The sequence below is a fragment of the Arachis hypogaea genome, chromosome 15 (genome assembly GCF_003086295.3).
Source record: "Arachis hypogaea cultivar Tifrunner chromosome 15, arahy.Tifrunner.gnm2.J5K5, whole genome shotgun sequence".
NCBI lineage: Eukaryota > Viridiplantae > Streptophyta > Magnoliopsida > Fabales > Fabaceae > Arachis > Arachis hypogaea.
The window spans coordinates 55583794-55606739 of record NC_092050.1 but is presented as its reverse complement, the minus strand read 5'-3'; the positions used below and the strand labels follow the sequence as shown (position 1 = coordinate 55606739).

General features: G+C 38.8%; 1 non-coding gene across 1 annotated transcript; it reads left to right on the top strand.

Annotated features, from left to right (window-relative positions):
• The first annotated feature begins 397 nt into the window (after positions 1-397).
• LOC112753189 (small nucleolar RNA R71) lies at positions 398-504 on the top strand. The gene has a single exon (XR_003177584.1). It is a non-coding gene; the product is annotated as a small nucleolar RNA R71 (small nucleolar RNA).
• Positions 505-22946: the final 22442 nt, after the last annotated feature.

The following is a 22946-nucleotide window of genomic DNA, read 5'->3' as shown; positions in this document are numbered from 1 at the left end:
GTATGGATCATAGTTTTGCCTTGCTGAATTTCCAATGTAGTTGGCTTGCTCCTGACTACCCTCTGCTTCTTCATTCACTCCTTCTTGGGTTGTTGATGAAGTGGAGATTGCTGCTACTTTGTTCCTCTCCATCTTCTTGGTGAGGTCAGCCAGCTGCTGGGTAATGAGCTTGTTTTGGGCCAAAAGAGCATCTACATTGTTTAGCTCCATTACTCCTCTTGTGTTCCCTCTTTCGGAAGCATAGAAGTAATCGTTCTCTGCTACTGTTTCAATAACATCTATGGCTTCCTAAATAGTCTTCTTCTTGTTCAAAGATCCTCCGGATGAATGGTCTATGGCCTTCTTTGACTCATAAGAGAGCCCTTCATAGAAAATGTGCAGCTGCACCCATTCGTTGAACATATCTGGTGGGCACCTCCTTGTTAGGTCTTTAAACCTCTCCCATGCTTCATATAGAATCTCACCATCTTGTTGCCTGAAAGTTTGAACCTCAGCTCTCAGCCTATTGATTCGTTGAGGAGGGTAAAATCTTGCTAAGAATTTGTTCACCACGTCTTTCCAAGTTATCAAGCTTTCCCTTGGGAAAGATTCCAGCCACTTGGCTGCCTTGTCCCTGAGTGAGAATGGAAATAAGAGCAGTCTATAGGCGTCAGGATGAACACCATTAGACTTCACTGTGTCACATATTCTCAGGAAGGTGGTTAAATGTTGATTGGGGTCTTCTTGAACACCTCCTCCAAACGAACAGTTGTTCTGAACAAGGGTGATGAGCTGTGGTTTAAGTTCAAAGTTGTTGGCATGGATTGTTGGCTTTTGGATGCTACTTCCACAATTGCCTGGGTTTGGATTGATGTAAGAGCCCAAAACTCTTCTATCCTCCCCAGCATGATTTGCTCTACCTCCTCCCCTATGGTTGTGATCCTCCTCTTCATGATGGTTTTCCATGTTGTCTTCCATGTTTGGTTCAAAGAATTCCTCTTCTTCCTCAGCACCAACCACTTTCTTTCCTCTTGCCTCCCTCCTTAATCTAAGGAAGGTCCTCTCAGGTTCAGAATCGAAGGAAGTTGAAGCCCGCTTCTTCTTCCTATCATACAACCATCAAGTGCAAGCAAGAAAAGATAGGTGCAGAAAGTATTTTTGTTAGAATTACTGTTAGTTGTGGGTGATGCAATATATCAAACAGTTAGTGGGTTAGCAAACAGAATTGAAAATAACAAAGAAAAACAAAAGAGTAAAGGGGGAAGGGAAGAAGTTTAACTAAAACAGAAAGTAAATCACTCAAACAGAAAATGAAATTCACAAAATAAAAATGCTCAATCTAGTGATCTTCCAATTTAATCATTCTTGATGCACAATCAATCCCCGGCAACGGCGCCATAAACTTGATACGGGTGGAAACTGTCTCTCAACAAATTTCCTTCGGCAAGTGTACCGAATTTGTCGTCAAGTAAAAACTCACAATAGAGTGAGGTCAAATCCCACAGGGATTGATTGATCAAGCAACTTTAATTAGAAGAATGTTCTAGTTGAGTGAATCCAGAATTTGGGTTGAGAGTTGCAGAAAATAAAATGGCGGGAATGTAAATAACAGAAAAGTAAATGCTAGAATTAAAGGACTGGAAGTAAATGACTGAAAGTAAATTACAGAATTGTAAATAGGAATGGGGGATTTGCTCATAAGAGTAAATGGCAGAAATTAAAGAGAATAGGTAAGATCAGAGATGGGGAGTTCATTGGGCCTAGGAGATATTGCAACCCTCCGGATCAAGTTCATTTTCATCTCTTCCTCAATTAATACACTCATTGATCTCCTTGGCAATCTTAATTGATTGAATTACAAATTCAATCTCTCAAATCTTGATCAATAGCCAATTCCTTGGTCAATTGCTCATGAGAAGAGATGAAGTATGGTCACTGATTATACCACATGCATTTCCCAAATCAAGTATTGAGAGGGTTATAGTCACATAGCCATCCAAACCCAATTCGGTCCAGCATCAGAAAGCATTTCTAGCTTGATCTCTTCATTCCTCTTTCAAGGTTCAGAAGAGATCCAAGTTTGAATAGCTTCTTTTCCAAGATAACTACCCAATTGGATGAAGATCGAAAGCTTTCAAGTAAAATCAAGAGAAAAGATAGAAGAAAAATAATGAAAACTAGTATTGATCCATCAAATTATAACAGAGCTCCCTAACCCAATGAAAAGGGTTTAGTTGTTCATAGCTCTAGAAAATGAAAACAAAGATGGAGAATACATCATAAAACTAGAAAATGCAGAGAAGGTAAAATACAGAGAGTAATTTTCTTTTCCAACTTTTCAGTCCCCTTCAACAATTCAAAGCTACTCCTATATATACTACTTTTCTCAGCTTCTAGTTGGCTCATCAAGTCTTGGGCCTTTGGATCTTGAGTTTGAAGCAATTCTCTTCTTCATTTGGGCTTGGCTTTACTTGCAGAGAGAAAGTGTGAAGTGGGCAGACACTTTAGCTCCTGACGTTAGGGGTGTTAACGTTTAGTGAAAATATGAGTTCGAGAACGTTAGTGACAATCAATTTTCTCACTAACGTTCCTGCGTAAAAGCAACGTTAACTTCAACGTTAGTGGCACAAACGTTGCCACTAACGTTGCCTCTAAGTCCTTCGCACACGTTATTGAGCCTTAACATTCCCAATAACTTTGAAAAGCCCCCTTTGTTCCCACGTTAGAGCCCACGTTAACTTAGTTAGCGTGGCTCTTTAACGTGGGCTTGCCATCCTTCGAGAACGTTAGTGACACTCAACATTGTCACTAACGTTCCAAGGTGCCCCTATGTTTCACGTTAGCGTCCATGTTAACTAGGTTAACGTGGCTTCTAACGTGGCCATGCTTAGCCATCCCCAACGTTAGTGACAATGTTGAATGTCACTAACGTTGGGGTTTCTTTCACTCATCAACGTTAGGTTCCACGTTAACTAAGTTAACGTGGCTCCTTGGGGGGTTGTGTGGTTGCTTCCAACGTTAGTGACAATGTTGGGTGTCACTAATGTTGTCGACTACTCTTGCTTCTTACGTTGGCTCCCACATTAACCAAGTTAACGTGGGAGTTAACGTGGTATGTTTCTCCTTAGGCCAACGTTAGTGACAATGTTGAATATCACTAACGTTGGCATTTCTCCCCCTTCTAACGTTAGAGGCCACTTTAACTAAGTTAACGTGGACTCTAACGTGGCCACTTATGAGCATTTGCCAACGTTAGTGACAATATTAAGTGTCACTAACGTTGGCTCAACTTCCCCTTTTCACGTTAGAGTTCTCGTTAACTTAGTTAACGTGACTCTTAACGTGGTCAATGATGGCTTCGAGAGCGTTATTGGCAATCACTTTTCTCATTAACTTTGCAAGTTACCTCCCATTCTTTGCTTCCTTTGGTCCTGAAATCAAGCAATAGAGCGCATCAAAGTTCTAGTCCAAGTCATGGGCAATGCAGCATATAATTTGTCACTAAACTCATGCAAAATCCTCATGAAATAATGTAAAATGCACAATGTATGCTTGAATCAAGATGTAAGTGAATATCTACCCAAAACTAGCTTATTTCCTAATGGGATGCATGAAACTAGCCTAAAAACAGTAAAGAAAAGGTCAGTGAAACTGGCCAAGATGTCCTGGCACGCCATAAACTTGATGCGGGTGGAAACTGTCTCTCAACAAATTTCCTTCGGTAAGTGTACCGAATTTATCGTCAAGTAAAAACTCACAATAGAGTGAGGTCGAATCCCACAGGGATTGATTGATCAAGCAACTTTAATTAGAAGAATGTTCTAGTTGAGCGAATCCAGAATTTGGGTTGAGAGTTGCAGAAAATAAAATGGCGGGAATGTAAATAACAGAAAAGTAAATGCTAGAATTAAAGGACTGGAAGTAAATGACTGAAAGTAAATTGCAGAATTGTAAATGGGAATGGGGGATTTGCTCATAATAGTAAATGGCAGAAATTAAAGAGCATGGGTAAGATCAGAGATGGGGAGTTCATTGGGCTTAGGAGATATTGCAACCCTCCGGATCAAGTTCATTTTCATCTCTTCCTCAATCAATGCACTCATTGATCTCCTTGGCAATCTTAATTGATTGAATTACAAATTCAATCTCTAAAATCTTGATCAATAGCCAATTCCTTGGTCAATTGCTCATGAGAAGAGATGAAGTATGGTTACTGATTATACCACATGCATTTCCCAAATCAAGTATTGAGAGGGTTATAGTCACATACCCATCCAAACCCAATTTGGTCCAGCATGAGAAAGCATTTCTAGCTTGATCTCTTCATTCCTCTTTCAAGGTTCAAAAGAGATACAAGTTTGAATAGCTTCTTTTCCAAGATAACTACCCAATTGGATAAAGATCGAAAGCTTTCAAGTAAAATCAAGAGAAAAGATAGAAGAAAAATAATAAAAATTAGTATTGATCCATCAAATTACAACAGAGCACCCTAACCCAATGAAAAGGGTTTAGTTGTTCATAGCTCTAGAAAATGAAAACAAAGATGGAGAATACATCATAAAACTAGAAAATGCAGAGAAGGTAAAATACAGAGAGTAATTTTCTTTTCCAACTTTTCAGTCCCCCTCAACAATCCAAAGCTACTCCTATATATACTACTTTTCTCAGCTTCTAGTTGGCTCTTCAAGTCTTGGGCCTTTGGATCTTGAGTTTGAAGCAGTTCTCTTCTTCATTTGGGCTTGGCTTTACTTGCAGTGAGAAAGTGTGAAGTGGGCAGAGACTTTAGCTCAGGACGTTAGGGGTGTTAACGTTTAGTGAAAATATGAGTTCGAGAACGTTAGTGACAATCAACTTTCTCACTAACGTTCCTAAGTAAAAGCCACATTAACTTCAACGTTAGTGGCACAAACGTTGCCACTAACGTTTCCTCTAAGTCCTTAACATTCCCAATAACTTTGAAAACCCCCTTTGTTCCCACGTTAGAGCCCATGTTAACTTAGTTAACGTGGCTCTTTAACGTGGGCTTGCCATCCTTCGAGAACGTTAGTGACACTCAACATTGTCACTAACGTTCCAAGGTGCCCCTATGTCTCACGTTAGAGTCCACGTTAACTAGGTTAACGTGGCTTCTAACGTGGCCATGCTTAGCCATCCCCAACGTTAGTGACAATATTGAATGTCACTAACGTTGGCATTTCTTTCATTCATCAACGTTAGCTTCCACGTTAACTAAGTTAACGTGGAAGTTAACGTGGCTCCTTGGGGGGTTGTGTGGTTGCTTCCAACGTCAGTGACAATGTTGGGTGTCACTAACGTTGTCGACCACTCTTGCTTCTTACGTTAGCTCCCACGTTAACCAAGTTAACATGGGAGTTAACGTGGTATGTTTCTCCTTAGGCCAACATTAGTGACAATGTTGAATGTCACTGACGTTGGCATTTCTCCCCCCTTCTAACGTTAGAGGCCACGTTAACTAAGTTAACGTGGACTCTAACGTGGCCACTTATGAGCATTTGCCAATGTTAGTGACAATATTAAGTGTCACTAACGTTGCCTCAACTTCCCCTTTCCACGTTAGAGTTCTTGTTAACTTAGTTAACGTGACTCTTAACGTGGTCAATGATGGCTTCGAGAGCGTTATTGGCAATCACTTGAGATCATAGGATTTCTATCCTAGTCATGCAATGACCAATTCATCTTATTTAGTTAACTCCAACACATAGGGAGAAAGTCAAACAAGACTAATTAATCATGTCACAAATATAAACAAGAATTTATCTTATTACGTCATCTCCAACATTGGAAGAAGGTATCATATTATCTTCCATGAGAGAAAGTCTAACAAGACTAGCTAATCTCAATCCAAAAGTCCTAATCAACTTACTAATTAAATTAGCAAAAGATTAGTGTCAATGGAAACAATATTAGCTAACAACTCTAGATCACCAACATGAGTTGGGTTTTCATGACTCAAGATTGCCTAATTACTCTCTCCAAGCCAAGAATGCTCAAAATCTACTCTAACATCCAACCAAGCATTTTATCAAACACTTGGAAGGCATAAAAGGAAAGCATAATAAATGACAAGAGATAGTAAAATCTATCAACTACAAATTGTAAGGAGACAAGATCAACAACTCAAATTAACAATAAAAGAACATCAAACATTAAATTTCATTAAATGTAAATCAAATCCAACAAGAGCATCCATGAACATAAAAGAGAGAATAAAAGGGGAATTAACAAGAAAACTAAGAAGATTAAGACAATAGAACACTAAAACATAAAGAGAATCAAAATCAAAACAAGAATTAAAAGAGAAATTTGAGAGTGATTAGCCTAATTTTTACCCTAATTTCTATCCTAAATCTAGAGAGAGGAGAGAGCTTCTCTCTCTAGAATTCTATTACTAAAACATGATGAAAAACTAAACTATGACTACTTTGTTCATTCACCCTTCAATCCTTGGGTTCAATATCATCAGAAATGAGTTGGATTGGGCCCAAAATGCTTCAGAAATCGCTAGGGGCGATTTCACTTTTAATGGGCCATGTGCAGCATCGGCGTGCACGCGTACATGGCGCGTGCACCCCCCTATACATCAAGTAAATATGGCAAATTTTATATCATTTTGAAGCCCCGGATGTTAGCTTTCCGACACAACTGGAACCGCTTCATTTGGACCTCTGTAGCTCAAGTTATGGTCGATTGAGTGTGAAGAGGTCAGGCTTGACAGCTTTACGGTTCCTTCATTTCTTCATGAGTTCTCCCACTTTGCATGCTTTTCTCCTCACTTCTTCCATCCAATACTTGCCTTCTAAACCTAAAATCACTCAATAAATATATCAAGGCATTGAATGGAATTAAAGTGGATTAAATTTAGCTATTTTAAGGCCTAAAAAGCATGTTTTCACATTTAAGCACAAATCAAGGGAGAATTGCAAAACCATGCTAATTCATTGAATAAATGTGGGAAAAAGGTGATAAAATCCCCCAAATTAAGCACAAGATGAACCACAAAATTGGGGTTTGTCAAATCTAACCACACTTAAACCAAGCATGTCCTCATGCTAAGAATAAAGAAGGACAAGAAAAGGGTATGAACATTTATTCAATGCAAATAAACTATATAAACCTATCTACATAAATGTAACTAAATGCAAAATGATTCTACCCACTTGGTTAAAAGTAAATCAATCTCCAAGAACACATATACACATGTAGGGCTAAGAAGTATGATGATTCCTAAATCCTACCAATTCAAAAATGTAAAAATGAAGTTCAAATAGACTTGCAAGAAGAAAGCTCATGAAAGCCAAAAATAAGGAATTGAGCATTGAACCCTCACCAGAAGTGTATCCGATCTAGTCGCTCAAGTGTATAGGGTTGATCACTCAATTCTCTTCTACTCATGCTTTCCATGATTTGTTTTTCATCTAACAATCAACAATTATTCAATGCACGCATACATTCATCATGAGGACTTATTCATAGGTTGTAATGGGGCTAGGGTCAAGGTAGGATGCATATGGTCAAGTGAGCTTGAAATTTGAATCTTTGATTAACCTAAGCTCTCACCAAACACATATAACAACCTATACAACTCTAATACAATGCCTAGCTACCCATGATTTCCACTTTTTCACATACTCATGCATTCTCTTTAATTCACATTCCATATGCATTGATTTTTATTGAACTTTACTTTGGGGCATTTTTGTCCCCTTTTTATTTCTTTTTCTCTTTTTTTTTTCTTTTATATATATGTTTTTTTTTTGCTTTATCATTTTTTTCTAAAGTATATACAAACGTTTCAATGCATATGGTTTTACATATAGTGCATGAATATGTACCCAATTCCCAATATTTTTAACAAAAATAAAATTTACACTTTTACCTTAACCAATGTCCCCAAGTTTCCCATACCCAAATGATACACACCCTCACTAGCCTAAGCTAATCAAAGATCCAAATTAAGGACATTTATTGTTTTTCGGTTATGGGTAGTGATGTGCTAACATTAAGAACAAAAGGGATTAAATAGGCTCAAAATTGGCTAACAATGGTTGATGAAAGGTAGGCTATTTAGGTAAGTGAGCTATATGAAATGATGGCCTCAATCATATAAATGCATGTATACATAGAATAATGGACATAAAGAATCAAACAAATCAAAGATTACAATCATAGAAAGAGAACAATGCACACAAGAATGTAAATAAGTGGTTATATGATGTAACCACACAATTAGGCTCAAAACTCACATGCTTGTATTCTTAGCTCAAAAACCATGTTCCAAAATAAATTCTTCAAGCAAGTACAACAAAATTTTTTTTTTCAAAATGGTAGGGTGCCCTAAAAATAATTTTTCTTGGAAAAGAAGTCATCACCCTAACCAAGTGGTCCTAACATAAAAAGAAGTGAAAGAATATATACAAATTATAACTAACATGCAATCTATCATGCAATGCAACAACTAATCTCACAAAGACAAAAATTAAAAAATTGGTGTTGAAAAAGGAAGTTGTTACCCATGGAGGTCGGACGACCTCTCCACACTTAGAAATTTGCACCGTCCTCGGTGCACGCAAAGAAGACCAAGGTGGACGGGTTGCTACAATTGATGAGCTCCTTTAAAGGGTTCTGCGGGTAAACTTGTTTGTTGCCCCATTTAGAAGTCTTTCCATTCCTTTCCTTCTTGGTGGCCAACCTAAAAGGAAAGAGAAAGAAGGATAATTAAGCCTATATCAAAGATATCAGAGCAAGTAGAACATAGGCGGGGGTTAATGCCAAATAAGAGTAAGGTTCTCATTACATGTTAGCTATGCATGTAAACGAGAAAACAATATAGGCAAAGGGCATATCAATTAATACTTGATGCAAGAGTAAAGTTAAAGCATGAAGAGCATGTTGAGCATCAAGTTCAAATGGAAATTGACACAAACAAGATTAGGGATAATCATGAGAGTATTTGGCCCTATCCTAACACAATAACAACATTGTATAAAAACAAGGGATCATGAGTTAGGAAGGACTAAAGCACCAATCTTGTGTGTAGAGAAAATATTAAAATTAATGTCAAACAAGTCACGAAGCACCAAGATTAACCAAGAAATTCTCAACAATTGAATAAAAGAATTCAACACTAATATTAAAATAAGAAACTTAGAAAATAAAAGGGAAAACAAGTTACAAAAATAAAATTAAAATGCAATGAAAGAGGATGGAAGAAAAGAGAAATTTTTTTTAATTTAATTTTTTTATTTTTATTTTTATTTTTATTTTATTTTATTATTTTTTTTAAAAAAAAGAAAAAAAAATTTTCAAGAGAGGAAGAAGAAGTAAAAGAAAAAAAAGTAGAAAGAAAGAAGAAGAAAAAAAGAAAGAAGGAGAAAGGAGAAAGAAGAAAAACAGGGTGCAAATCCGTGCATATGCGCCATGCGTGCTTAGGCACGGATGTAGCAAGAACAATCCGTGCGCGCGCGCCATGCGTGCTTGGGCGCGGATGCAGCAAAAAAATCCGCGCACGCGCGCCATGCATGCTTATGCGCGGATGCGGCAGGGACAATCGGCGCGCGCGCGCTATGCGTGCTTACGCGCGGATCGCCTGGTACAAAGTAGGCATAAAGTGGGCACAACTCTCGGGTTTTATTACTAGGAGTTGTGAAACCACAGCGGCGCGCGCGCGCACTGCGCGCTTGGGCGCCAATGCCCTTTTTTTTTTTTTTTTAAGCAGGGCATTCTCCTAATCTATAAGCATTCTAATATAACCAAAATTAAATTCAACAACAAATCTTTTTGGTTTTTGAAAAATTTTCAAACACACTAAAAACAAAACTTATACTACAAGCAAAATACAACTCAACAACAACTAAACTAATCAAAACAAACTAAGAAACAACCAATCAATCAAAGAAAATTGTATAAGAGTATAGAAAATAACAAAAACTACCTATAATGGCAACTCAAATCACTTATTAACCAAATCTAAAAGAGAGTGGAAAGAGTTTACCATCGTGGGGTGTCTCCCACCTAGCACTTTTAGTTTAAGTCCTTAAGTTGGACATTTGGCGGGGGTCCTTGCTAGGGTGCTTTATGCTTGAATTCATCCTTGAATCCACACCATTGCTTGCATCTCCAATATCCACCGGGATCCCAAATTAGGCGCACAAGGCCTTCAAGTAAGCTTAGGTAGATGGCAAGGCCCCAAGAGTGTTGAATGTTGAAATGGATTCCGGGGTCCCAAACCTTGTTCTTGCACCCATCTTCTCGTTGACTACCATAGTTAAATTTGGGTGACAAGGCTTGTGAATTCTCAATTAGAGCTCCAAACATTCTCCTAGACCCATGCAATTTGGTTCTACACCAACCATTGCCATTCAACTTTGAGCGTGCAACCATTATGAACTTAGAAGGGTGTCTCCAACCACTACACAACTCTCTCCTACTCTTAACTCCACAAAGAGCTCTGAGTTGACCATCATTTTCAATCAAACCATATTCAAGTGAGAAGGTAAAGCTTAGGGATAAGGATTTTACCCAATTGAAAGTTGTGTTGGATGGTGACTTAGGAAGGGAAACCTCCCCACACTTAGCCAATGTGAGATCCATTCCCTTGTGCTCTTTCATTGCATCTTCCACCTCTTTGCAAGCTTCTTCAATTTCAATTCCTTGTTCACCAACTTCTTCTATACACCCTTCATTGCTCAAACCATGTGTTGGAGGTTGTGCACGGTCCTCCTTGTCATCAATTTCACAACACAATGAAGGAGATTCATCAATTCAAAAAGACTCATTAGTTGGTCTGGAATCATCTTCAATGATGGAGCTTGCTTCTTGCTCAACCTCCTCCTCTTGGTAGCTTCCTTCCAATTCAATCTCTTCTTCATTGCTTAGCAAGGGTATAGGAGGTGAGGTATCTTCTTCCTTACCTTCTATGTCAAACCCAATTGGAGAGGATTCAATTGTACATAAGAATTCTTCAATGATTGAATCCATCTCTTAGTCAACCTCTTCAAATGCTTCAACCACTTCTTCCGACTCAATTACCTTAACTTCCTCCCCTTGTGGCAATCATTGTTTCACCCCTTCTTCTACACCTTGAAGCTCTAAACTCACTCCCTCACTATGCTCCTTGATTGCTTCTCCACATTCGTCAATGGGAGTGCCTTGATTGCTCAGACTGAGTTGGGAGGAGATCATATTGCTAACGGCTTCCGCTATGGTAGCTATCTTGGCTTCTAACTCCTTGAACTCCTTTTGGTTCTCTTCTTGCCTTCGAATATAAGAACTAACACGTTCTTGGAGAGGATCATCCATTGGGGGTGGTGTGGAAAAAGAAGGTTCATTATTTGGGAAAGAAGGTTCATAATTGGAAGTTGGTTCATCTTGGTAAGGGTATGGAGATAGTGTATATTGAGGTGGTTCTTGAGAGTAATTGTGTTGGAATGGTGGTGGTTCCATGTGTAGTTCATATGGTTCATAAGGTGGTTGGTATGGTGGATAAGAATTAGGGTCATAATGAGGTGTTTGGTAGTAGGGGGCTTGTGAGTAGGGTGGTTCAAAGTCATGTTGAGTTGGTGGTTCATAGGCATGTGGTGGTGGTCGTTGACAATCACAATAAGGGTCACCACATCCATTAGATTGATATGTATTAGGATGAGAGTTATACCCATAAGAATCCGAAGGTTGTTGTTGCCAAGAAAGTTGATCATTCCCTTGAGGCTCCCTCCATCCTTGATTGTTCCATCCTTGATGCACATCCTCATTGTAGCTCCCATTTTCTACAACATAATTTGAACCAAACTCATAGCCAAAGTGAGGATGAGAATTAACAATAGAAAATAAAAACAAGAAGTAACAAAAATGAGAACAAAGTCCTAAACCAAACAAAAACTAACAAATAAGCAAAAGGCAAACATATTCACATAATCACAATAGCCAATAGTATAACACCATTGCAACTCCCCGACAACGGCGCCATTAATTTGATAGCGAAAATTATTGTGGGTAAGGAATTTCACAAAATATTTACGTTGCAAGTATAGCTCCAAACCAACAAACAATTCTCGCATCAAATTAAATTTTGGTTTTGTCACATGTACAAACCCCAAATAAGAATTAACCAGAGTATTTAGACTCCGGGTCGTCTCACAAGGAATTGCAATGAAGTGATCAATTATTGGCTATGAAGGATGTAAGGGGGTTTGGTTGATAGACGGGGCAATAAAATAAATGACAAGAAAAGTAAAGAGAGCAATTAAAGGAAGCAATTAATAAAGAGAGACATTCATGGCAAGGTTTGAGATCATAGGATTTCTATCCTAGTCATCCAATGATCAATTCATCTTATTTAGTTAACTCCAACACATAGGGAGAAAGTCAAACAAGACTAATTAATCATGTCACAAATATAAACAAGAATTTATCTTATTACGTCATCTCCAACATTGGAAGAAGGTATCATATTATCTTCCATGAGAGAAAGTCTAACAAGACTAGCTAATCTCAATCCAAAAGTCCTAATCAACTTACTAATTAAATTAGCAAAAGATCAGTGTCAATGGAAACAATATTTGCTAACAACTCTAGATCACCAACATGAGTTGGGTTTTCATGACTCAAGATTGCCTAATTACTCTCTCTAAGCCAAGAATGCTGAAAATCTACTCCAACATCCAACTAAGCATTTTATCAAACACTTGGAAGGCATAAAAAGAAAGCATAATAAATGACAAGAGATAGTAAAATCTATCAACTACAAATTGTAAGGAGACAAGATCAACAACTCAAATTAACAATAAAAGAACATCAAACATTAAATTTCATTAAATGTAAATCAAATCCAACAAGAGCATCCATGAACATAAAAGAGAGAATAAAAGGGGAATTAACAAGAAAACTGAGAAGATTAAGACAATAGAACACTAAAACATAAAGAGAATTAAAAGAGAAATTTGAGAGTGATTAACCTAATTTTTACCCTAATTTCTATCCTAAATCTAGAGAGAGGAGAGAGCTTCTCTCTCTAGAATTATACTCCTAAAACATGATGAAAAACTAAACTATGACTACTTTGTTCATTTCCCCTTTAATCCTTGGGTTCAATAACATCAGAAATGAGTTGGATTGGGCCCAAAATGCTTCAGAAATCGCTGGGGGCGATTTCACTTTTAATGGGCCATGTGCAGCATCGGCGCGCACACGTACATGGCACGTGCGCGCCCCTAAACGTGAAGCAAAATATGGCAAATTTTATATCATTTTGAAACCCCGGATGTTAGCTTTCCAATGCAACTGGAACCGCCTCATTTGGACCTTGTAGCTCAAGTTATGGTTGATTGAGTGCGAAGGGGTCAGGCTTGACACCTTTACGGTTCCTTCATTTCTTCATGAGTTCTCCCACTTTGCATGCTTTTCTCCTCACTTCTTCCATCCAATACTTGCCTTCTAAACCTGCAATCACTCAAAAAACATGTCAAGGCATCGAATGGAATTAAAGTGGATTAAATTTAGCTATTTTAAGGCCTAAAAAGCATGTTTTCACATTTAAGCACAAATCAAGGGAGAATTGCAAAACCATGATAATTCATTGAATAAATGTAGAAAAAAGTGAGAAAATCCCCCAAATTAAGCACAAGATGAACCACGAAATTAGGGTTTATTAACCACTCTACTGGTGGATCTCTTCATCTGAAGAAAACCCGTATAGAAGCCCAGGAACTCATTGAGATGGTTGCAAATAACCAGTTCATGTACACTTCTGAAAGAAATCCTACGAATAATGGGATAGCTCAGAAGAAACGAGTTCTTGAGATTGATACTCTGAATGCCATATTGGCTCAGAATAAAATATTGACTCAGCAAGTCAACATGATTTCTCATAATCTGATTGAAATGCAAGCCGCATCCGACAGTACTAAAGAAGCCACCCCTGAAGAAGAAGCTTATGACCCTGAGAATCCTGCAATGGAAGAGGTGAATTACATGGGAGAATCCTATGGAAACACCTATAATCCTTCATGGAGGAATCATCCTAATTTCTCATGGAATGATCAGCAGAAACCTAATCAAGGCTTCAATAATAATAATGGTGGGAAAAATAAGTTTGGCAATAGCAAGTCTTTTCCATCATCTTCTCAGCAACAAACAAAGAATTCTAAGCAGAACCTCTCTGACTTAGCAACCATAGTTTCTTATCTATCTATGACCACTATCAGTTTCATGACAGAAACAAGGTCCTCCATCAAAAATTTGGAGGCACAAGTGGGTCAGTTGTGTAAAAGAGTTACTGAAATCCCTCCTAGTACTCTCCCAAGCAATACAGAAGAGAATCCAAAGAGAGAGTGCAAGGCCATCAATATACCCAAAATGGACGAACCTATAGAGGAGGAAGAGGTAGTGATTTCCAGTGAGGAAGACCTCAATGGACGTCCACTAACTACTAAGGAGTTCCCTAATGAGGAACTAAAAGAATCTGAGGCTCATACAGAGACCATAGAGATTCCAATGAACTTACTGTTGCCATTCATGAGCTATGATGAGTATTCTTTCTCTGAAGAGGATGAAGATGTTGCTGAAGAGCAAGTTGCTCGGTATCTAGGAGCAATCATGAAGATGAATGCTAAGCTATTTGGTGATGAGACTTGGGAGGATGAACCTCCATTGAGGATCAACGAACTGAATGCCTTGGTTCAACTGAAATTACCTCAGAAGAAACCGGATCCCGAAAAATTCTTAACACCTTGTACCATAGGCACCATGACCTTTGAGAAGGCTCTGTGTGACCTGGGGTCAGGAATAAACCTCATGCCACTCTCTGTAATAGAGAAACTAGGGATCTTTGAGGTACAAGCTGCAAGAATCTCACTAGAGATGGCAGACAAATCAATGAAACAGGCTTATGGACTTGTAGAGGATGTCGTAGTGAAGGTTGAAGGCCTGTACATCCCTGCTGACTTCATAATCCTAGTCACTGGGAAGGATGAGGATGAATCCATTATCCTTGGAAGACCCTTCCTAGCTACAGCAAGAGCTGTGATTGATGTGGATAGAGGAGAGTTAGTCCTTCAATTGAATGAGGACTACCTTTTGTTTAAGGCTCAAGGATCTTCTTCTGTAACCATGGAGAGGAAGCATGAAAAGCTTCTCTCAATACAGAGTCAAACAGAGCCCCCACACTCAACTTCTAAGTTTGGTGTTGGGAGGCCACCATTAAGCTCTGAGTCTCTGTGAAGCTCTCTAAGAGCTCACTGTCAAGCTATTGATATTAAAGAAGCGCTTATTGGGAGGCAAACCAATGTTATTTAATTATATTTATTTTGTTTTCCATTGTCATGTTATGTTTTCCGTAGGTAGATGATCATGTGGAGTCACAAAAACAGCTACAGAAGTAAAGCAGAATCAAAAACAGCATCAAAAATAGCACACTCTGGAGGACAGGCTTACTGGCATTTAAACGCCAGTAAGGATAGCAGAATGGGCGTTTAACGCCCAGTCTGGTAGCATTCTGGGCATTAAACGCTAGAATTGGCAAACAGACTGGCGTTAAACGCCAGAAAAGGGTGTCTGGCCGCCTGGCTGGCGTTAAACGCCAGAATTAGCAGACAGACTGGCGTTTAACGCCAGAAAAGGTTGTCTGATTGACGTTAAACGCCAGAAAAGGTAGCAGAGATGGCGTTAAACGCTAGAAATGGCACACAGAGGGCCTTTAAACGCCAGAAAGGTGCAGGGACCAGAATTCCTTGACACCTCAGGATCTGTGGACCCCACAAGATCCCCATCTACCCCACCTCTCTTCTTCTCTCCTCTTCACACCTTTCTATAACACTCTTCCCCAAATACCCTTGACCAATCACATCAGTACCTATTCCCCAAACACCATTCACCTATCAAATCCTACCCTCTTCCCCACAATCTCTTCACCACTCACATCCATCCACTACTCCCTGAAAACCCATCATAAAACCCCACCTACCTCACCATTCAAATTCAAAACATTTCCCTCCCGAACCCAACCCTTTCATACACGACTTCCCTCTCTCTCTTACCCTATAAATACCCCTCCTTACCACCTTCAATTTCACACATCATAAACAGTTAAACCCCCTTGGCCGAATCCAAAACACCCCTCTATCTCCTCCATTTCTTCTTCTTCTCCTCCTTTCTTTCTTCTTTTGCTCGAGGACGAGCAAACCTTTTAAGTTTGGTGTGGGAAAAAGCTCTGCTTCTTTTTTTTCATAACCATTAATGGCACCTAAGGCTGGAGAAACCTCTAGAAAGAGGAAAGGGATGGCAATTGCTTCTACCTCCGAGTCATGAGAAATGGAGAGATTCATCTCAAAATCCCATCACTAGAAAGAGGATGGAGCAAACAAGAGAGCCCACTCATAGACCTGAAGAAGAGCACTCCATTATCCTCCATGAAATCAGAGAGGACCAAAAGGCCATGAGAGAGGAGCAACAAAGGTAAGGAAGAGACATAGAGAAGCTCAAGAACTCCATTGGATCTTCAAAAGGAAGAATAAACCACGCTCACTAAGGTGGACTCGTTCTTTAATCTCCTTGTTATTTGTTTTTCTGTTTTTGGTTTCTATGCTTTATGTTTTGTCTATGTTTTTTGTCTTTATTACATGATCATTAGTGTTTAGTGTCTATGTCTTAAAGCTATGAATGTTCCATGAATCTTTCACGTTTCTTAAATGAAAAATATTTTCTGAAAAAGAAAAAGAAGTACATGAATTTCGAATTCTATCTTGAAAATAGTTTAATTATTTTGATGTGGTGACAATACTTTTTGTTTTCTGAATGAATGCTTGAACAGTGCATATTTTTTATAGTGATGTTTATGAATGTTAAAATTGATGGATCTTGAAAGAATAATGAAAAAGAGAAATGTTATTGATAATCTGAAAAATCATAAAATTGATTCTTGAAGCAAGAAAAAGCAGTGAAGAACACAAAGCTTGCGAAAAAAAATGCGAAAAAATAAAGAAAAAGAAAGAAGAAGAAAAAGCAAGCAGAAAAAGCCAATAACCCTTTAAACTAAAAGGCAAGGGTAAAAAGGATCCAAGGCTTTGAGCATTAATTGATAGGAGGGCCCAAAGGAATAAAATCCTGGCCTAAGTGGCTAAATCAAGCTGTCCCTAACCATGTCCTTGTGGCGTGAAGTTGTCAAGTGAAAAGCTTGAGACTGAGCGGTTAAAGTCATGGTCCAAAGCAAAAAGAGTGTGCTTAAGAACTCTGGGCACCTCTAACTGGGGACTCTAGCAAAGCTGAGTCACAATCTGAAAAGGTTCACCCAGTTATGTGTCTGTGGCATTTATGTATCCGGTGGTAATACTGAAAAACAAAGTGCTTAGGGTCATGATGGGAAGCAGAAGCTGGTGAATTAAAAATTTATTAAAATGGTTACGTTGCAAGTATAGTTCTTAATTCACTGAAAATCTGCCTATCAATTTAGAAATGTGTCACAGAAAATTTAAATTAAAATTACTGGGAGTTTTAAGTCCCAGGTCGTCTCCCAACGAGTTGCAGAAAAGTGTGCTGTTTTATTAATCAGATGTTCAAAGAAGTTGAGCTAGGTGAATTGGGAATTAAATTGAGGAATTTTATAAATAAAAGCCTTGACTGGGAATTGATTGGTTAGAATCTCTATCATTGATGGTGTGATTGTAAGATTAATTTGTAATTAATGGTTGTTCTGTTTGGTTATCCTTTACTAGGTAAGGGAAAGTCAAACAAGTGGGAATGCCAGATCTGTTCACAAGTTGCAACCCACTTAGTTCAAAGGGATTGGCGTCAGTGACAAGATAGCAATCCAACATTTAACCCAATTACAAATTTTCTTTCAATCCTTCAAACTCAAGAGTTCCTTTTAATCAACTCCCCATCAAGTAAGGGAACTACTCACGCATTGTAAACAAAGAATCCATGGCACTTGAAAGGAAATTAAAAGAAGACATGATTATTGATATTGAAATTGAATTAAAAAGAAATAATCCTTGCATTAAATAATCATAAAAGTATCTGAATGACAAAATTGAACATAACAAAGAACATGGAAGAATAAAACCAAGTTAAGAGAACAAACTAGAATGATGAAGTCTTGATGAAGAAATAACTCTTCTCAATGTTCCAATGCTAAGATCAATTGAAAATTGAAATCCTAAAAACTAGAGAGAAAAAAACCTAAGAGAGCGAAAAACTAGATCTAAAACTACTAAATGAATGTATCTCTTGTTTCTGCATATTCTCTGACTCTAGTCTGCTGTTACGGGCCGAAAACTGGGCCAAAATAAGGTCCAAAATCGCCCCCAGCGGATTCTGCAGATTATGCAGATCGCACATGTCACGCGATCGCGTCGCCCATGCGGACGCGTCGCTTGCGCTTTTTCCTCTCCACGCGTTCGCGTCGTCCACGCTACCGCGTCACCTGTGCTTTCCAATCCGCGCGGCCGCGCAAGCCATGCGGCCGCGTCGCTGCGATTTGCACTTCTTCGCGCGGTCGCGTGAGCCATGCGACCGCGTCACTTCTCGCTGGTTATCTCCTCAAATTCTTGTGTTCCTTCCATTTTTGCTAGCTTCCTCTCCAATTTCCATCTCATTCATGCCCTATAAGGCCTGAAACACTTGACACACAGATCACGACATCAAATGGAATAAAGGAGAATTAAAAGTAAATAATTAAAGTCTCTAGGAAGCAATTTTCAAACATGTAATAAATTCAGGAAGGAAATCTAAATGCATGCTAAATTGATGAATAAGTGGATAAGGATCATGACAAAACTACACAATTAAACACAATATAAACCATAAAATAGTGGTTTATAAACCTTCCCACACTTAAACATTAGCATGTCCTCATGCTAAATTGAAGGAGACAAGGAAATAAGTATGAACATGCAGAAACTCATGAAATGCAATGCAATCCTATGTATATAAATAAATGCAACTATATGATTATTGTCCGCTTGATCAAAAGTAAATAAGCCCTTCAAAACAGTTACAAATCAAATTCCACTAATTCTATCATCATACAATAAAACCAATAAAAGTGCAAGAAGATAGCTTATGAAAGCAGGAAACATGAAAATTCAAGCATTGAACCCTCACTGATAATGTATGTACGCTCTAATCTCTAGTGTATAGGGTAATCACTCTATTCTTCTCTAGTAATGTTTTCTAACTTTTGTTTTTCTCTTAACCAATCAACATCATGAGGTCTTTCCAGGGTTGTAATGGGGCCAAGGTGCAGGTAAGGATATACATATGGCTAAGTGAGCTTTATAAATTGAATCTTTAATTAACCTAAGTTCTCACCTAATATACATATATTCTATATACTTTCAAATTCATGCTTAGCTACCCATAATTCCCATTTTCAATCCATACTCATGTTTCAACTTTGTATTTTAATTCTATCATATGTGCATCGATATTTGAATTCTGAATTTAACATTGGGGTAATTTTTGTCCCCTTATTTATTTGTTTACCATCTTTTTTTTCTTTTTTTTTTAATTGAAATAAATAAAGCTTATCAACGCACATAGATTTTTTTTTTATTCTTATAGTTTCACATGAATAGGTATCCAAATTTCCCGTAAATTTTTACGACACATCCCCTTAACAACTTTTGTTTCCACAATTTCCCCTACTTAACTAGTACACACAATTCTATCTTAAGCTAACCAAAGATTCAATTTGGGATATGCAATTGTTTTTCAGCTTAAGGTTAGTAATGTGGTAGAATATAGAACAAATGGGGTTTTAAAGGCTCAAAGTGATTAACAAAGGTAATTGAGAAGGGTAGGCTTGATTTGGATAAGTGAGTTTAAAGAAATAATGGCCTCAATCATGTGCAAGCATGTAATATAATAAATATTGGATATATAAGATAAAACAAAATATAGATTACAATCATAGAGAAGTAAACACACAAGAATAAAATGATTATGGTTAAATAATGTAACCATACATAAAGGGTCAAATCTTTCACAGGTTGTGTGTTCTTTAGCTCAAACATCATGTTCCAAATACAACTCAAGCAGATTTATCATAAAAATTTTGAAAAATTAGTGAAATTTTGTTCCAAAGATAGATTTTTAAAAGAAACTTATTGTCTTTTCAATCAAGTAGAACATGCATGCAACTATCCTAACCTATACAATTTATTCTATTCTATAAAAGAAAGAAAATCTAACTAAAATATTCTAATTATTGGTGCCAGAGAAGAGAATTTACCTCCGGAAGTCAGGTACTGACCAACCTCCCCACACTTAAGGCTTTGCACCGTCCTCGGTGCCATCTGTCAGGAACAGGGGTCGGCTGGTAGTAGTATCTCCATCGTCGGGGCCGTCATGGCTCCCAGTGCTAGTAAAGGAAGTGGAGTCCAGGGTGTCTGAGTCTCTGAAGCATCCCTTGAGTAGCTCCTTGAGGTGTTTGAATCGGCGCTCATTACGGCGCTCTCTCATCTTAGCTTTCAGTTCATGCCGATCTAATTTTTCAAGTATCTGCTGGAGCAATTTCTCGGTTTTAGATGCTTGTGGTGTTGAAGAATGAATATCTTCAACTGGCTTAGTAGGCTGGCTTGTAGTGGCTGCTAAAAGTCTGAGGTATTTCCCATGAGGGATATATTGATCATTCCGTAGAAGCATGGCTTTGGTGTCCCCAGCTCTGTAGGAGACTCCGGCTGCTGAGACAAGATCTGAGACCAAGGCGGGAAAAGGTAGGTTGCCCGCGATTTGTACATGCTCCATAGCATTCCGGATGTGTCTTGAAAGATTCAGAGGTTGGTCTGTAAGGATGCACCATAGTAGAACAGCCATGTCTGCGGTGAAGGAGGACTCATGAGTGCTCGGAAAGACGTAATGGGACATGATCTGTGCCCATACGCGAGCCTCCAAGGTAAGTGCGGAAGCCAAGATTCCCTTAGGGCGGGAACGGTGGTATCCATAGATCCAACGGCTGCCAGGTAATGCAATAACTCCGAGAACAGAGTCCCAGTCAAATTGGTATCTCTGGCGCTGAAGGGTGGCTTCTTGATAAGCGTCCATTCCTGCTAGAATAGGGGGAAGACTCAGAACTTGCTGAACTCAACTACCCAAGAAAGATTGACCTGCCTTGGCTGTTTCCGTAGGAAACCCCATTGTCTTCGCTCAATTTGCGGCTCAACAAAGGTGGCAATATTGGATGGGAGGATAAGAAGTTATTCATTGTTATAGTTCCTTTCTGCCAGGATAGGGAACATCTGCTCACAGTAGCGATTGGGAAATCACGCAGTGTCCTTTGCTGGAAAGGCTTTCTCCTTGTCGTCAACCTTTATTATCCTCTTAACTCTTTTTGTTGAGGGTTTGACTGCGGTTGAAGAAGGCTCTGCCACTAATGCTCTTTTAGTTCCTCTTCTTGCTGGTGGTTTGGAAGTAGCTTTCTCTTTTCCTTTCTTGGTGGCCATCCTGAAAGAAGGGAAGAGAAAGGGAATTAAATTCAAAGAGATAGAGCAAGGGAGAGGGTATTATAAGTGATAGTCAATGCACGATAAAGATAAATGGCATTAACACATGGTCTGAATTACATGTGAAAAGCTCATCAATGGAAATATAGCAAGTGCATGTAGGACAACGGAATGCAAGAGGTTTATTGGCATGCAGGCAAAGGCATGAGTAGCGTAGACCAAGCATTACTTTGTAACAAACCATCACGTTTGTATTGACAATTGAATTCAATTAATAAAATAATAAGGGAAAGTTGTGAAAAGCGAGCATTGAATAGTATAGTAACATAGAGAAGTGCATAATGCTATATGGGTATTTTCACAAACACATGGCGTGCATGTTAAACAAGATATAAAAAGTATGGAATTGAACATGCAAGCAATCCCTTAAAGGTAATAATTGTCAATTGAATTATAACAAGTCACAAGCATATAATGAGGGATAATGACTCAAAAAATTTCTAACACCATGTAAAAAGGGAAAAGAAGAAGAAGAAGGAAGGAAATAATAATAATATATATATATATATATAGTATAATAAGAAAATAATAATAATATATATATATATATAGTATAATAAGAATGATAGAAAAGAGAGGAAGGAAGAAGAAGGTAAAACCTTGTTAATGGTGGTGAGAGAGATAGAAGGGGAAGGGAGAAAGAAGAAAGAAGGAGGGAAAAGAAAAATTAGGATTTGGAGGAAAGAAAGATAAGATAATTTGGCAATTGAGGTTTAGCAGTGCGGAGCATGCGACGCGGCCGCGGAAGGCACGCGTTCGCGTGGGTGTGTATCAGGTAAGATGACGCGATCGCGTCAGTCACGCGGTCGCGTGACCCGTGTTGCGCTACTGGTGCGAGTGCAGCCTCGCTCCAGCACAACTCTCTGTTCGATTCATTTTAATTGCCAAAATTGGGTGACGTGATCGCGGGGGTCACGCGATCGCGTGAGTGTGCGTCAGAGAATAATCGACGCGGTCGTGTCGGCGACGCGGTCGCGTGACAAGGATTGTGCTTCCAGCACCAATCCAGCATCACTCTCGCACAATATAGCATTGTGCACCCTTTTACGTCAAAAATGCAGGGCACGCGGCCGCGTGAGGCACGCGGTCGCGTGGGAGGCCATGATGTCCAAGCGACGCGGTCGCGTGGAGTAATTTGTGCCATTGGCACAACTCCAGCGCTCCTCCTGCGCAACTTTCTGTTCATTTTTTATTTTTCATTACTCCCCCTGCCACGCGGACGCGTCGCTGGTGCGATCGCGTCGCGCGGCGAACTTTTTTTTTAATAAGAAATATAAAGACATGCATGTGAAAGAACATGGAAGTACTAATAAAGAGAAGAGTTATTAAAGAAGAAAAACTAAAAGTGAAGAAAAGAACGATAATACCGCGGTGGGTTGTCTCCCACCAAGCACTTTGCTTTAACGTCCGTAAGTTGGACGCTCCACTAGCTCAATCTGTTGCTATGTGGGGATC